At 56.7% G+C, this 14,975-nt stretch overlaps 1 protein-coding gene and 1 long non-coding RNA gene across 3 annotated transcripts in view; one reads left to right on the top strand and one right to left on the bottom strand.

The window, feature by feature from the left end:
* Positions 1-12,525, bottom strand: part of LOC136794481 (uncharacterized) — a 123,885-nt gene extending 111,360 nt beyond the window's left edge. Inside the window, exon 1 of the long non-coding RNA XR_010841318.1 lies at positions 12,130-12,525. This is a non-coding gene — a long non-coding RNA (uncharacterized lncRNA). The remainder of the gene's footprint in view (positions 1-12,129) is intronic.
* KCNQ1 (potassium voltage-gated channel subfamily Q member 1) overlaps positions 1-14,975 on the top strand; it is a 344,375-nt gene that overhangs the window by 187,083 nt on the left and 142,317 nt on the right. The gene's annotated exons all lie outside the window — the stretch shown is intronic.

The following is a 14,975-nucleotide window of genomic DNA, read 5'->3' as shown; positions in this document are numbered from 1 at the left end:
GGCTACCCTCAGTGCTACACTCTGCAGAAGGTTCTGGTAGGTGGATACACGCCCACGAGCCCAGCTGTCCACACAGCGCCCCTGACTGCACTGGGGCTGCTGCACAGTATTCAAGAGGGCCGTTCTGGGACTTGGGACTGTTTGTACAGGCCTCTCCCTGACACAGCCTATTCGGTGGCTTTGACCCCCTGACCCTTATCAAGGAGGTGTGGCTGGCGGAGGAGGGACAGGTTCCCCTCTCCATTCTTCTCAGGCCCTCTGCTCAATCTGTGGCCTTCCCTCCCCAGCCAGGTCCCAGAGCCCAGGGTACAGTGTTCTGATGCGCCTGGGCCAGCAGCCAGCCAGTCATGGAGACACTGAGGACAGGGGCCTCCAGCACAGACCCTGGTTCCCAAGGAGCCTCAAAGGCTGGAGTTGGGGTGTCCTGCGGAAATCCTGGTGGGATGGAAAATCCCCAGCAGTTGGGCCCCAGGCTGAGCTGTGACACTGCACTTTTCCCGCCTGCTGGGGGTCAGCCGGCTCGCTGCTTCCTGCTTCCCTTTGATGTCCCTGTGTGAGGGAGGGGTCAGCACCCCTCTGGGCTCGGGCACACACACGCGCTCGGCTGCAACAAGGAGTCTGTGCTCTGGGGCCTGGGTATGCTGGGGTCAGGCAGGGGACCTGGTGGGCTGGGGAGGGAGGCCAGGTGGAAAAACCCCAGCCTCGGCAGAGAGTTCCTGAGAGAGAGGGAAGGAAGGGTCTGCCCTGAAGCCCACCGAGGGCACGTCCACTCTCCCTCCTGGGCTGTCTGATCTGGGAGGGAGACACCACGATGAGTCTCTGTCTAGATGAGGAAACTGAGGCGGCCTGTGGACAATCCAAGCACCACCACTCAAATGGCCTCCTTGGGGCCTTCCTCTCACATCTGGGGAACTTCCCCAAAAGTTTCAGTAGCTGCTGCCGTTTGCCAGCCCTCCCTGCAGTGCTGGGCTCCAGTCTCTGCTTGCGCCCTCCCCAGTGCACTGCATGACGCCAGGCTTGGCCTCCAGCTCCAGGTGGCAGGGCAGGGCTCGTGAAGCCAGGCCTTGTGGCCCTAGTGCCACCATTCTATGTGCTCACTGCTGACAAGGCAGGTGCTCTCCCAAACACTGGGACTGAGTTGGCCCTCTGACCAGCCCAATAACCCAGGAGGTACCCTGCTGGTTTTAATTTAGGTTCACAGATGAGGAAAATGAGGCACAGAGAGATTAGGTGACCTGCCCAGTGACACGTACCTCATCTGTGCTAGAACTGGCATCCAAATTGAGTGGCCTGGAGCTGCTGTTTGGCACTGCTGTGCTGTGCCGCCATATCACACCTACATATTCCACTGTCCCCCAAGAGCCCCCTGGGCCCAGCCCTCCTGGAGAGGTGCCCGAGGGGGAGAGTGCAGGCCGAAGGTCACGCAGCAAGGTCTGGAGCCCAGCTGGCGGGGGGGGGGGCGGGGGGGGGGCGGGGGGGGGGCGGGGAGGAGCTCTGCTCTCTGCTCCTTCCACATGTGGGGCTGGGGGACAGGTCAACCTCTGGAAGAACCCCGAGAAAACGGCAGGGCTTGACCAGGAAAGCTGGGACTGCAGGGCGCAGGCTGGGAACCTGGAGGCGCGTACACCGCCTGCAGGAGTCTGAGGGGCGCTTAGCCCTCCCTGTAGCAGTGGCTCCTCTGCCTGGGAGTAGGGTGGTCTGGCCCCCACCCACCTGTGCAAGAAGGCCTTTGAGATCCTGAGGAGAGAAGCTGTGGAGATGCAGGTGGCTGGGGAGGTGACTCCCCCCACTCTTTTAATGTTCAAACAGCTCAGCTTGCTGACTTTGATGCAGGGGGTTAGGCGGAGTGGCTTTGAAGTCAGCCCTTGGGGGACGCTCCTATCAGCCCCTGCGTAGATAATCTCCCACCCGGCCCTGGGACTCAATGCCACTCTTGGGATGCCCCCCCTTACAGCTTGGGGCCTTTTTGGTGGCCTTGGGAAGAGGGGGCCTTAGGGGGGAAGCAGCGGCCTCTCCTTGGGAAGTGGGGAGCATGGGGGAGGGGCAGCCCAGGACACATGCCCCAGAAACCCCTGCCCTCTGCCCCGCCCACCCCCAGGCACCGGTGCTCCTCCAAGAGCCCTAGGGGTAGAAGGTGTCTGGAGACCCACCCTCCCTCCTTGGCTCAGAGGGAGCCTGGCCGCAGCCAGTGTGTCCCCGACATCTTCCACCTCATAGCCCGTGATCTGCTCCCTTGCCTTGTCTGCCAGCCTGGGAGCTCACAGAGGGGCACCCCATCTGATGGCCCCCACGTCCCAGCACTGGGTTTGCCCAGGAGGGCCACAATGGATGATGTAGAAATCTGTTAGCAGGGGTACCTTCTGGTTTCTCAGACATCAGACATTTCAGGAACAAGAGAAGCCAGCAAGTGGCCTGCAGCCCAGGCAGCAAGAGTGGGAGGGACAGTGGGCTGAGCGCTGGCCAAGGAGGCCAGGGTCAGGTGAGTGGCTGCTGGGGGCAGCGCCCTTTGCACTGGGGCGGGGCACAGTCCCCCTGGGAAGCTAGTTGAGGGGGTGGTGTTTGGCTCCCGAGCGGCCTATGCAGGGAGGGAAGCAATACCTTATCAGGGTGGCACTTGGCCCTCCCAGGTGCCTAGCTGTGGCCTCGGGCATCCCTCTGGGCTCCCACCGCTGCATGTGCAGGGAAGCCCTCTTGGACTCCAAGGCCGCCTTCCCCCACAATGATGACAGTGGTGGTGGCGCAGGGCTCTGCTGTCTGGGAGGCCTTTGCCGGGCACAAGCTGAGAAGGCATGCGAGCCTCTGAGAGCCGGCCCTGCCTCGCCTGCCCTCTCTCAGGCTGGCTCTCCAGCAAGCTGAAGGTTCGAGAGTGACTCTCTTCCAAGGTTGGACAGGGAGCCTGGCAAAGGCCTGCAGCCCTTCCCAGCCATGAGAGGACAGGGAGGGCTGGCCTCCTCAGAGACTGAGCTAAATTCTGCTGTGTCAGTGCCCAGTGGCCTCAGGCAAGTCACTCTGTGTGGCCAGGCTGCTCTTTGGTGCATCTGCACGTGCGCTCAGTGCCTCTGTCCCTGGGCCCTGGGCGGCAGGGGATTAGATCAAGTCGAGCATGATGAAGTTGAGGGGCCGCACGGTTACTTTAGAGGGCTGGTGCTGCTGGCGTGACCGTTCTGCGGGTGACATGTGCCTATACTGGAAGGCTGTCTCCCTCCCTGAGAAGAGTAGGGGTCCTAGGGGCTGCGAATGAGGCAACGTGAGAGCAGAGGCCGGGTCCTGGGACCTCGGGAACAGCCCGTGGGCCTGGTAGGGTCTCAGGGGCTGGGCAAGAAGCAACACGAAGAGGGGACCGAACCCCAGGCCTTGTCAAGGAGTGGGTCACAGGCTAAGCACGCATGTGTTTCAGTGCACGAGTGGGGGTGTGTGGGCAGAGGGGTGTGAGGGACACCCGTTAGAGTTTCTGAGCAGTTTTCATCCCATTCCTAGAGCCTTCAGGTGGGTTCAGCCTGGCAGGGAGGCTGTAGACTTCAGGCTGTGGGAGCGCTCTCCCCGCTTGCCCTGGATCCCGGGCTGCTGCTTTCCCACTGCTGGGAACTGGTCTCTGGGGGCACAGGAGTCCAAGCCTCTACTGCCACCCAGGTTTCACCTGGGTTGAGGTCCCAGCTCCTTTAAGGCAATCTCAAAGGTTCGTTTGAAAGTCATGGCCACGTGTCATGTCCGCCAGGCTTGGATGGAGGGCAGCGGCTTCGGGGTGAAGGCTTGTCTTAGGCACCAGAACAAGCTGGACGAGGGAGCCATGGGGAGCCTTTGTTCTAGATGCACACAGATTCCTGGCGACACCAGGGGGTGGGGGCTGAGCAGAGTCCCTCTCAGGGCCTTCTGGGAGGGGCACTCAGAGCTCAGCTGCGTTTAAAAATTAGCAGGCGGAGGAGTTCGAGGCTCTGCAGTTAACCCCTTTTGAGCCTTTGAAGCCTGTTTGAACTGTTAATCAGGAAGGCTGGGCTGAAGGGCTGCCGCCACCCCCCTGAACGCCTGTCCCTGGCTGGGTCTCTGAGTCTGGGCGTCAAAGCTGAGAAACTGCTGTCTGCGTGGGGTCTACTGAAGCCCCCCACCCCCTCCAAGACTGTGATGTTGACGACCTCTTTGTTTTCTCATCTCAGCCTATTCAAGGCCATTTTTCAGCTTGTTGGCTTTGCTTTAAGATTGGGGGGATTTTCCACCCTTCCGAGGTTATGAAATAGCTCAGCAAGGACGGAGGCCTCCCCGCGGGAGTCACCCCAGCCTCCCGCATGTGCTGCAGGGAAAGGCTCTTTATTGCCACGATTCCAAGGGCAAAATGCGCGAGGAGGAAGGACTTTGGGGAAGGGGCCTCTCCCTGTCTGTCCTGGGGAACGGAGGCCAGCAGAGCGCCACGCTGGCTGGAGGCACATCCCAGCAGGGCCCTTTTTAGGCCAGCGGTCATCCACTGCCAATGGTCAGAGGACCAGGAACACTGCTTGCAGTGTGGCCTCTGCAGGGGCCATGACCCTTAGGCAGGTGACTTTTCCTCCTTCCTGGTCTCCTGGCTTCCCGGCACCTCTCTGGCTCTGTCCTCGATCTTCTTTGCAGGCTCTCCCTCGTGGCCTGGCTGTTAACCCCTGAGCTCCTCAGGACCTGTCCAGGGCTGGTTTCCCTCTTCTCTCCAAACTGCTTCCCCAAAAGCTGCGCCTGCAGCTTCCAGCACCATCTGTGGGTCCCCGATTCCCAAACACGTCTTCAGCCTGGCCCTTGACGCTGCAGACCCACGTTCCAGTCACCAGCCCCACGGCTTTCTTCTGCAGCCTCTCATGCCATACTCCACCCCGCCAAGGCACCTTTTCTCCAACAACAAAGGTCCCTGCCACCCAGCCCAGCCACGCAAGCCAGAAACCCCAGAATCATGCCCAGCACTCCCCCTTCCTAGCTGCCCAAGTCAGTGCAACACCACACCAGATTGACTTCACTCTGACACCTGCGGGAGATTTCTGCTTCCCTCTGTTCCCTTCACCACAGCCCAGGCAGGCCACCGTCTCTGGGCACTGCAGTGCCTCTGTCCCCTTCCAGTACCTTCTCCACTCAGAGGAGGGGGATCATTTCACAACACGAATCCAACTGGGTCACTCCCCGTGTGGGACCTTTCAGAGGCTCTCGGCACTCTCAGAACAAGGCCAAAGTCCTTAGCAGCAGCGTGGCCTGCTCTTCGCTTCAGGGGGGCCTGGCCTCTTTCCGGCCCTTTGGCTCATGGGCTCCCTCCACCAGGGGGCCCTTTGCCTGCAGCTCTTGTCCTGCCTCCCCCACCTTCCCCAAGGGAACTTCTAGGACCCCAGACTAATTCCTGGTGCAGACCCTATTCTGGGTGGTTCCTGTTATGAATCTCTTCTGCGTCCCCACCTGCAGAGCACTCCCCTTGGGGTGCAGTGAAACACATGCACACACTGGGTAGTCTCTCTCCCCTCTGGACCACAAGCCCCAACGAGGGCAGGGGCTGCTCAGTTCCTGTTCCTACTGAGTTCCTACTGCCTGGTGAGTTTTCGACAAAGATTTGTTCAGTGACCTGACCAAATCTGTAAAATGGCAATGATGGCTGCCCTGTCTCTCAGACAGAATTCACTGCCTGGGCAAGTGCTGTGTAGATGGCAGAACGCTGCCTCAAAGTCAGCTGTACGTGGCCTGTCTCACTAGCAGGCCTGGAGTGCAGGCGAGCTCTGCGAGGGCCTGCTACAATCTCCCAGAACAGCACAGGAGAGAGAATGAAGGAACAGGAGCTCCCTTGTTGGAGGGAGGGGAGAGAAGGGATTCCACTGGGCCACACTGGGAAAGGGCTCCCCACCCTGTAAAAGCAGTCTGCTCCAAGAGTACTTCCTGTCACACCCTCAGATGTTCCTCACTTCTGCCCTCCTGAACACACTCACACTCAGGCAGACATGATCTGGCGCTCTGCTCCGGTCAGGCCCTCTTCACAGCCCAGGGTCACCTGTGTGGCCGCTGGACTGGACTGCTCTGGTGCACACCTGCCACAACTCGCCTGGGCACCCGATGGCCTTGGCCCCCTCTCCCACCCCCATCCCCACCCTGAAGCCCAGCCAGAGCCTTGGTGGGGGCCCAGTCTGCCTGGGCCGTGGCCGGAGGAGCTGGGGCCTGGGCCCAAGCTAGGGACAGGCTTGTGTGCCGGGCACTGGCCCCCCAGGGAGTCCCCATTCTATGACACTAATTGCTACAATTAGCAGGAGAAAGGGCTATTAGATCAGTTTCTTCTCTGGCTGAGGCCTGGCTGCTGGGGAGGGTGAGCCCAAGCCCAAAGCTTTTCGAAGCAGCAAAGATTCTTCCATAAATGAGGCCACATTTAAATTGCAAACAAGGGCCTCGCCCAGCCCAAGGAAGGGCTCCCAGAGAAAGGCTTTAGTTCCGCAGATGGAGCGCTGGGGGAGCGGTACGAGCTCCAGTTTTGGTTTTATGGGCCTTCCCTTTCTGATCGAACCTTGGGGCATCCAGGCTCCCGTCAGTGACCCAGTCCTGCCGGGGCCGGCCAGCAAGGAGGAACACGGCAATGGCTGGGGAAGGAAGGACAGTGCTAGAGGCCACTCCCTCCCCTCCCCCTCCCCCCGCACCAGGCCTGCTCTGAGGCCCCCTAGGATGCCTCCTCCTCCCGGAGCGTTATGGCAAACCTTCTGGATCTGCTGTCCATCGAAAGCCACTTACTCGTCAGTCTGCACTAACTGGGAAAGGTGAGAGGGCCCACTCGGCCTCTACCCAGCCACCTCTAATTCAGACAAGCCATAGGCGCCCATGCCGGAAACGCCTTAGGGAATGCAGCTGCAAGATAGTTCCAACTAAAGCCCCAGGTGGCAGCCTATGGCCTTGGGATGCGGGCATCGGCCAACCCTGAGTTATACCGCTAGCCAAGGAAGGGGGTGCTTCGATTGGCCAGGCCTGGGTCAGGGTCTCTCACTCAGAGGGTGAGCGGTGGGTGCTGGGTGTGGCAGCATGCAGGTCAGGGCTTGCTTCACTTAAAGGGCCAGAGCAGAGATCACCCCAGTCCCCGGAGCGGGTCTCAGATAGTGGCCCTCTCCTGGGGTGCCCCCCAGGGGATATGTGGCGATGTCTGGAGACGTTTTTGATTATTACCACTGTGGTGGTGCTACTGGTGTCTACTGGGTAGAGGCCAGGCAAGCCGCTAAACATACTAAGACACAAAGGACAGCACCCCACAACAAAGAATGCTCAGACCCCAAATGTCACCAGTGTGGCAGCTGAGAACCCTTGGTCTGAGGGGCTGAGATCCTGACATGCTGTGTACTTTCTCGTTCTGAAAATGGATGCACACTTCCCTGGCCTGGCCTCTTCCTTCATTCAACAAATCAATGAAGCCATTCAACAGCAGTGCATGACGTATCCCCCCCCCCCCCCCCGCCGTGTGCAGACCCTGTAGAGAAGACAGACACGCTCTCAAGGGGCCTCCCTTCCGGTAGAGGAGACAGGCAGGCAACAAATAAGTAGATGCCTAAGGAACTAGAAAATACTGTGGCATTGTCTGTGCACGTGGAAGCCTGAAACATAGTGCTGACCTAGCGAGTGACTGAAGGGGCCAACTGAAATGGCGGGTCAGAGAAGGTCTCTTTGACAAACGGCATTTCAGGTGAGACCTTAAAGGATGAGAAGGAACTGTCGTGGGAACAGCCAGGCAGAAGTAGCTGGTGCAAAGGCCGTGAGGCACTTGTCTTGGCTGGTTTGAGATACAGGCAGAAGGCTGGCGTGACCGGAGCTCAGTGAGGGAGAAGGACAGCGGGCGGGGCAGATCTTGTAAAACCAGATGGAATTTGAATTTTATTTCCCCAAAATAGAAGCTACTAGAGGATGCCTGGCAGGGGGAGGGATAGGACACACATTCATTCATTTATTCATTCATTCACTCTTGGCTTTGGGGACTCTTGCTGCATAGGACATGGGGTTATTCACAGCCCTAAGTTCACGAAGCACTATGGGCTACCCCATAACGGTCTGTGGGAGGCACCCCTGAAAAGGTATCTTTCTGCTTTTCCATTTAATCCCTGTTCTCCACCCCACCTCTCTAGCCGTAGCCAGCCGCTCCAGTGTAATTTATGTGTGCATAATTCATTGTGTGCATGAGGCCTGGTAATGCATGGAGTATCTTCTAGCATGTCTGGGTGGTGTGTAATTTTAATTTAAATACAGCCGTGTACCAAGGCTCTCATTTTGTTTGGCGTTTGTGTCACTCGGCGCCGTGTCTGCACACGTCTCCATTTTGTGAAGCGTACATCTAGTCCTTCCTCCTAACCACAGTGCCAGGTTCCAACTCCCCACCCTCACAGGCAGGCTGCACTGAGCATGCACACACACAGCCCCTCGTTGTTCTGGTGAGAACTGCTCTAGCTGTTTACCCAGGAGGGAAACTAGTAGGTTGCAGGTATTAAATATTTCATTTGAGGAAGAAGTACTGGATGGCCCTCCAGAATGTCTTTGCCTGTCTACATTCCCACCTGCAGCACGCAGGGAGGCTTGTTTCCTGCATTTCTGCCAACATTTGGCATTATCCTACTTTCTACTTCTTCTCAAATGAAGAATATCTATTGCTTTCATTTGCATTTCTCCAATTACTGATGAGCTTGAGCATCTCTTCACGTGGTTGTTAACCCTCCTGCAAATTGCCAATTAATATCTTTTGCCCACTTTTCTTTCGGTCTTCCTGTCTTTTTCTTATCGATTTGCAAGACTTTCTAGTGTATTTTAGCTGTTGTTCCCTTATCAGTTTTAGTTGTCTCACATATCTTGGAATTTGTCATCTGTAACCTGGGCAGGCAACACAAGTAAGAGTGAAAAAAGGCAAGTCACTATTATTATGAAAATAGTTTTGACCTTTACCTTGATGGATTTATTTAACAGAGATACTTAATTAGCATGTATTCAAGTTCATAAATTTTAGTCTTGAGGTTTGTGCTTGTGCTGACCCCAAGGCCACCCTGGGCCACAAAATTCTTCGTAGTTTTCTCCTACTGAACAAATGTCAAGTACCTTTTACTTGTAAATCTTTAAGTCCTTTTGGAGCCTGCTTTTCGGGGGGGGGGGGTCACATGGGAATCAACATTCATGTTTCTCCATTTAGGGCTAAGTTTCCCAATACCATCTTCTAAACAGTCCCCTTAGACATGTGGGGCCACCTTTATCTCATGCCACCTTCCTCTAGTGCAGGGCTGCCTCTGAAGTCTCTCTCGGGCCTCTGTTTCCCACCATTCCAGTCACTGAGGCTTGGAGTAGCCCCAGGATCTGCTGGTACAAGGCCTTCTCTGTTCTCCTTTTCCAAAGTTCACTTGGTGTTTGTAGATCTTTTTTTTCTTCACATACACTTTAGAATATGTTTGTCAAGTTCCTCAAAAGCTCCAACTGGAAGTTTAACCAGAGTGATATTCAATTTACAGAGTTGGAAAAACCCGACATCTCTCTAGTCCTGAGCTTGTCCCATCCAAGAGAGCAGAATGTCTCTCCATAGCAAAAGATCTTCCTTTATATCCTTCGATAAAATTTTAAAATTTTCTTCATAAAAGTCTTCTTTGTTAATTCTAAGACCTGACATAAACTTTGCTGCTACACTGATTTCTACCTTAACTTCTACTACGCTTTTACAGTATTGACTACTGGCATGAAAACAAATGCTTTGGGCGGGAGGTGGGGGTGGGGGTACATTGATCTTATATCCAAAAACTTTGCTGCAGTCTCTTTTCAGTTCTAAAAGTTGAATTTTTTTTCCACGTAGCTCGGTAGTTTTCAGAGTGTGGTCCAGGGACCCCGGAGCCCCTGAAACTCTTTCTCAGGGTCCAGACTATTTTGGTATTTTCGTGACAATACTCATAGACAGCATTTGCCGCTTCTGTTCCCACTCTCCCAAAGTTAAAGAGTTTTCCAGAGGCAGCATGACCCCCCCCCCACCGGAATACGTGCTTTTACTGTCCTACGCTTTAAGCATTTCTCAGTTTTAACTTCTAAGAAGGTAACTATCCATCAAAAAAGATATAACCCATATTAACAAAAGCTCTTTGGGGACCTCAGTAATTTTTAAGAGTACAAGGGTCCTAAGACAAAAACGTTTAAGAACCCTGATACAAACAATCTATCTTACAATCAGCAGTTTTCTCTTTCTCTTTGGCCCTCTCCATACACTTCGTTTCCTTTTCTTGTGTTGGGGGATGGCCAGGATGGCATCCTAAGTGTACTCCTTATCTTAAAGGGACAGATACACTTTTGGTTTCTCCCTTAAGTTTGCTGAAAAGTAAAGTTTTTCTATATGACTTGTATCAGTTTAAAGAAGTTCCCTTCTAGTCCTAGCTGGCTAAGTGGTGCCCTCCCCCAACTCATACAAGGCATTAAACTTTATCATACAATTTTTCTGCTTCTACTGAGAGACCCATATGGTTTTTCTCCTTTAGTCTCTTAATGTGGTGAATTACATGGATAGAATTTCTGATATTGGATCATCTTTGCATTCCTAGTGGAAATCCCACTTGTTTAAGAATTGTTTAATATACTGTTGGATTCAGTTAGCTAACGCTGTACATGGGACTTCTGCATCTATGTTCATAAGGGAAATAGTTCATAATTTTCTTTTCTTTTGGCTCTCCTTATTTGAATTTGGACATGCTCTGATTCACAATTTAAAAAAGATCCCTCTAGCCGGAGCATAAATCCTGAAACAGGCCCACTTTTCTCTTCAGCATGTTTGGAAATACATTAAAATAGAACCGTAATCAAGCAACCCAATCCTTAGATTTTTCTCCTAGTGAGTATCTGGAAAACAGGTGCAGAAACGGATCATTTGAGACACCATAGAAATCTGGTTAATCCTGCCTGCCTGCTTTCCTTCAACAAGCACTGCTTGAGCAAGGCTGTGTATCAGGCTCCTGGCTAGGTGCGGGCAGGCAGGCAGGCAGGCAGCGGAGAACAAACCAGAAGAGTCCCTTCCGGGAGCTCTCCGCAGGCGCAGGCAGGGCAACAAGGAAAGGGACTGGGAAACATACCTCAAATGTAGATTTTACTGTGGTTAGCAACATTCTTGTGCTTTGTGACACTCAATCTAGGTCAGGACTGTTCTGTGCAGATGGATGAACCCCTCTCGTGCCCGGAACAGTCCTCTGGGATGGCACCCATCCCCGTTTCGCAGAAAAGGTGCCAGAGGAACAGTGGGGGCTGGCGGTGAGTTTGTCCCCGGCTCCTGCCCACACTGAGCCCGCTGACTCCAATCCTCAACTCCCAGCGCCTGCTGTGACCGCGATTTCTAGGCCCTCCTCCCATCCCCTACTCGGGCCGGTGATTCCGACCCCCAAATCGAGACCGACGTTTGACTCAGAACCTCCACTGCGACTAGAAACCTCGACTTCCAATTCCTGCCTCTGATCGCCAGCTCGGACCTCTAACCGCCAACTCCGATCCCCAACCCGCAACCCCAATCCCCAACCCGGACCCTGACTCAGAACCGCGACGCGGGCTCCAGTCCCCGACTGGGACGCCCGACCTGGAGCCCCTCCTCGGAAATCCGATCCCGATTTGGCTTCTGGACGCCCCATCCGGCAGCCCCGACCCTGGACTCGGAACCACAGGGCGGACACCAGACCCCCACTCTGATCCCAGACCCCGGGCTCAGAACCCGGTTCTCTCCCAGGACCTCTGACCCTCAGCTGTCCGACTCAGACCCTGAGGCGGACCCCAGCCGCGGATTCCAACCCCTGACTCGGACCCCAGACGCAGCACCGCGACGCGGACTCGGCTCTCCGACTCAGAATTCGGATCGTAACTCGGACAGACCCTGACTCGATCGCCGACTCAGGGCCCCGACCCGCACTGGGACCCCGGACTCGGACACGGACCCCCGACACAGAAGGGCGAGGTGGACTCCATACGCGAATCCGACCCTGGACTCGGAACCCGACCCTTGGATCCTCCATCCTCCATCCCCAGACTCGGAAGCGCGACGCGGAGGCGGACCTCGGTCCCGACCCTGGTCGGGCTCCCACGAGGCGTAGAGGGAGCGCCAGCCAGGCTGGGCCCAGAGGCTGAGCAGCCAACCGCGGCGACCCCCACCGCCCACTGCCCGCCCCGAGACGCGGAGCTCACCTCGGCTCGCTGGCGATCGCCCGTCCCCGCTCCTCCCGGCGGACCGCGCCCAGAACGCTGAGCGGCCGTGAGGCGAGCGCGGCCTTGAGGAACGCGGCACTGAGGAGGCTGCGGCCGTGAAGAGCGCCGCCCGAGGAGCATCTCGGTGGAGAGAGCGCAGCACTGAGGAGAACGCGGCCTGAGGAGAACGCAGCCCGAGGAGCGCTGCACTGAGTTGAGCGCGGCCTGAGAGAGCGCGGCCGCGAGGAGAGCGCGGCACTGAGGTGACTGCGGCCACAAGGAGAGCGCAGCGCGAGCAGCCGCCGCGTGCCAGGGACAGCGACCGTCTGCCGAGTGGCCGCAGTGGCGGCCGACCCGGGTTGATGTGGCGGCCGTCCCGCCGCTGATTGGATGGCCCGCGGGGCGGGCGTGCCACGTGCCGCAGCGCGGATTGGCCAGGCACAGAAAGCGGTGTGCCGCGCTCTGCCATTGGCCGAGACGACTGGTTCCGATGCCACCCGGGCTCGCATTGGCCGGGCGAGCCCAGCGCCACGTGCCGCACCCCGCCCTGTCCGCCCCTGCTCTGGGGCTGTGCCACCCCCACCCCCACCGCCACCCCCACCCCCACCCCCACCGCCACCGCCACCGCCACCGCCTCCGCTACCTCGGCGGTCCGAGCGTCCACCTTCGCGATCGGGTCCTGTTGCGAGTCCAGCACTCGCTCCGCATCTGGGTCGCCCCTCGATGAGGCGCCGTGCACCCCAGGGTGACCCCGCGGAACATCTGCGGCACTCTACACGTTGCCAGCCCTCTGCACACCCTTCCCCGGGGGTCCACGCGGTCGTGTGGGCGGGGTGCAGAGGCTCCCGCGTGGCTGGACGGGCGCACCTCCCTCAGGGGCTCTGCTGCTCCGTCTTCAGGAGACCCTGTGAGGAAGGTGCCACGATTTAACCAGGTCACCCTGTGGGAGTTGGCAGGGCTGATGACCCAAATGGCCTGTCTTCCGCTGGACCCTGACAATTCTGTGGGCTATCTCCTCCACCTCCTAACCTGCCCCCCCGCCCCCCACCCCCCTTGCCTGGAGGCCGGGTCCTGTCTCTGCCTCTTGCCTGTTTTCCCTACCAACCATCCATCCACCCGCCACCTATCCACCCAGCCATTTCTTCACCTACCCATTCGCTCATCCATCCTCCCTCCCTCCCTCCCTCCCTTCCTTCCTTCCTTCCTCCCTCCCTCCCTCCCTTCCTTCCATCCCTCCATCCATTACACCTATGGAGCTCCTCCCGGCTGCCAGGCACTGCCTTAAACAGCAGTGAGGAAGCCTGTCCTCACAGAGCTCTCACTGCACTGAGATCTTACCAGCACGCCTGGACCTCCCACTCGAATTACAGAAACAGTCTGGGAACATGGAATTCTCAGGGTGTTCTCCAAATTTGCTACCCCTGGCCCTCCACCCAGGGTTGAGCTGGTAGCCATCCCCGCACCCAATGGGCTCAACAAGGCCATTCATCTCAACTGGTTTGCCTGAAATATATGTCTACGAAAAGACCCAGGAATCTGTCCAAGGGTGACTGAGTCCAGTTTTATCTTGTGGTTCAGCCTAGAGGACAAAGGGGAAATGGCGTCCTCTTTTGCAGTGTCAACGGCTTGCTCTCTGACCTTCAGAAACCTTCAGATGCCCAGATTGGCCATCTCCCTGGCCCCCGCCCAGCCCATCAGAAGGCCAGGCAGCAAGCCTGGGTTGGAGCACTTGATTCAGGGGGTCATCCGCCCTTGCCACCTGGCTGGGAGGGTTTTGGCATCTGCCTATCCTGGAGGCACTTGTAACCAGGACCAACCAGGTGGGGCGCTGTGCTCAGAGGGCCCCATGCTTAGGAGTTAATGCTGCTTTGTTGCCATCTTGAAATTCTTAATAATTTCATCAACATCTTTGAACTTGTGTTTTATGAGTGAAGTCTACGGAGCAGGCTCCGGGGTCTTGGAGCCTAGGCTCACAGGTGGTGCCAGCCCCTCTCTGGTCCCACAGGACAGGTTCTCAGCTGCCCTCTCTCCTGCCTCTTCTGACAGCCTAGCCTCCCTCTCCCCACTCCCACAGGGTGACCCTCTGGCCCTGGCCAAGAATGACGGGGAGGGACTGGCGTCCTGGCCCACAGTCCGCCACGCTGAGGCCCCTACTTGAAAGATGGAGGTGACGCTGCCAGCCTCACAAAGCTGCTAAGACAAGAACGAGAAAGAATACACAGGAAAGCGGTGCAAGCAGTGCGGAGCCGGCAGGTCCAACATGGCCTCAGGCACTACCCCGGTTCTTACTGCTTTGAGCAAGTGGGATCCGGTTCAGACCTCTGCCTCCTGTGGCCTCCCACATCTCTCTGTGGGAGGTGGGGCCCCTTCCCTGGACACCCTGGGGCATGTCCGTTCCCACCACCACCACCACCACCCTCCCCCGCCCCACCCCGCCCCTGGATGTCAGGGGAGCCGCAGCCCCAGGACTTCAGAGCAGTTTCAGAGATTTCAACAGCAAAAAAATCCCTGCCTGTGTGGGGTTTACATTCCAGTAGGAAAGACAGACAAGAAATTCTCCGAGTGTTCTGGACATTCTCCTTTGTCAGAACCGACGATCCCTAGGTTGCTTTCGTTAGCTGCATAGTAGGAAGGACCATGGTTGACCCCTCTAGACCTCATTCATGAACGCCAGCTTTTTCCCAACCTTTTGATCTTGGTTTGGGGTTTGCTTTTAATCCAAGGATGTTGAGCATGGGATGAAAAGCCATCTGAAGCAAATCCACTTAAAATGGTGACCACTTCTGAGTAAAGAGTGACAAAGGGTGTTGATTAGAATTCCATCTTGAAAACTGATTTTTTTAAAT

Source organism: Kogia breviceps, chromosome 7 (assembly GCF_026419965.1).
Source record: "Kogia breviceps isolate mKogBre1 chromosome 7, mKogBre1 haplotype 1, whole genome shotgun sequence".
Classification (NCBI taxonomy): domain Eukaryota; kingdom Metazoa; phylum Chordata; class Mammalia; order Artiodactyla; family Physeteridae; genus Kogia; species Kogia breviceps.
Note: the sequence above shows the minus strand (reverse complement) of the source record. Positions and strands in the feature narration are given on the sequence as shown.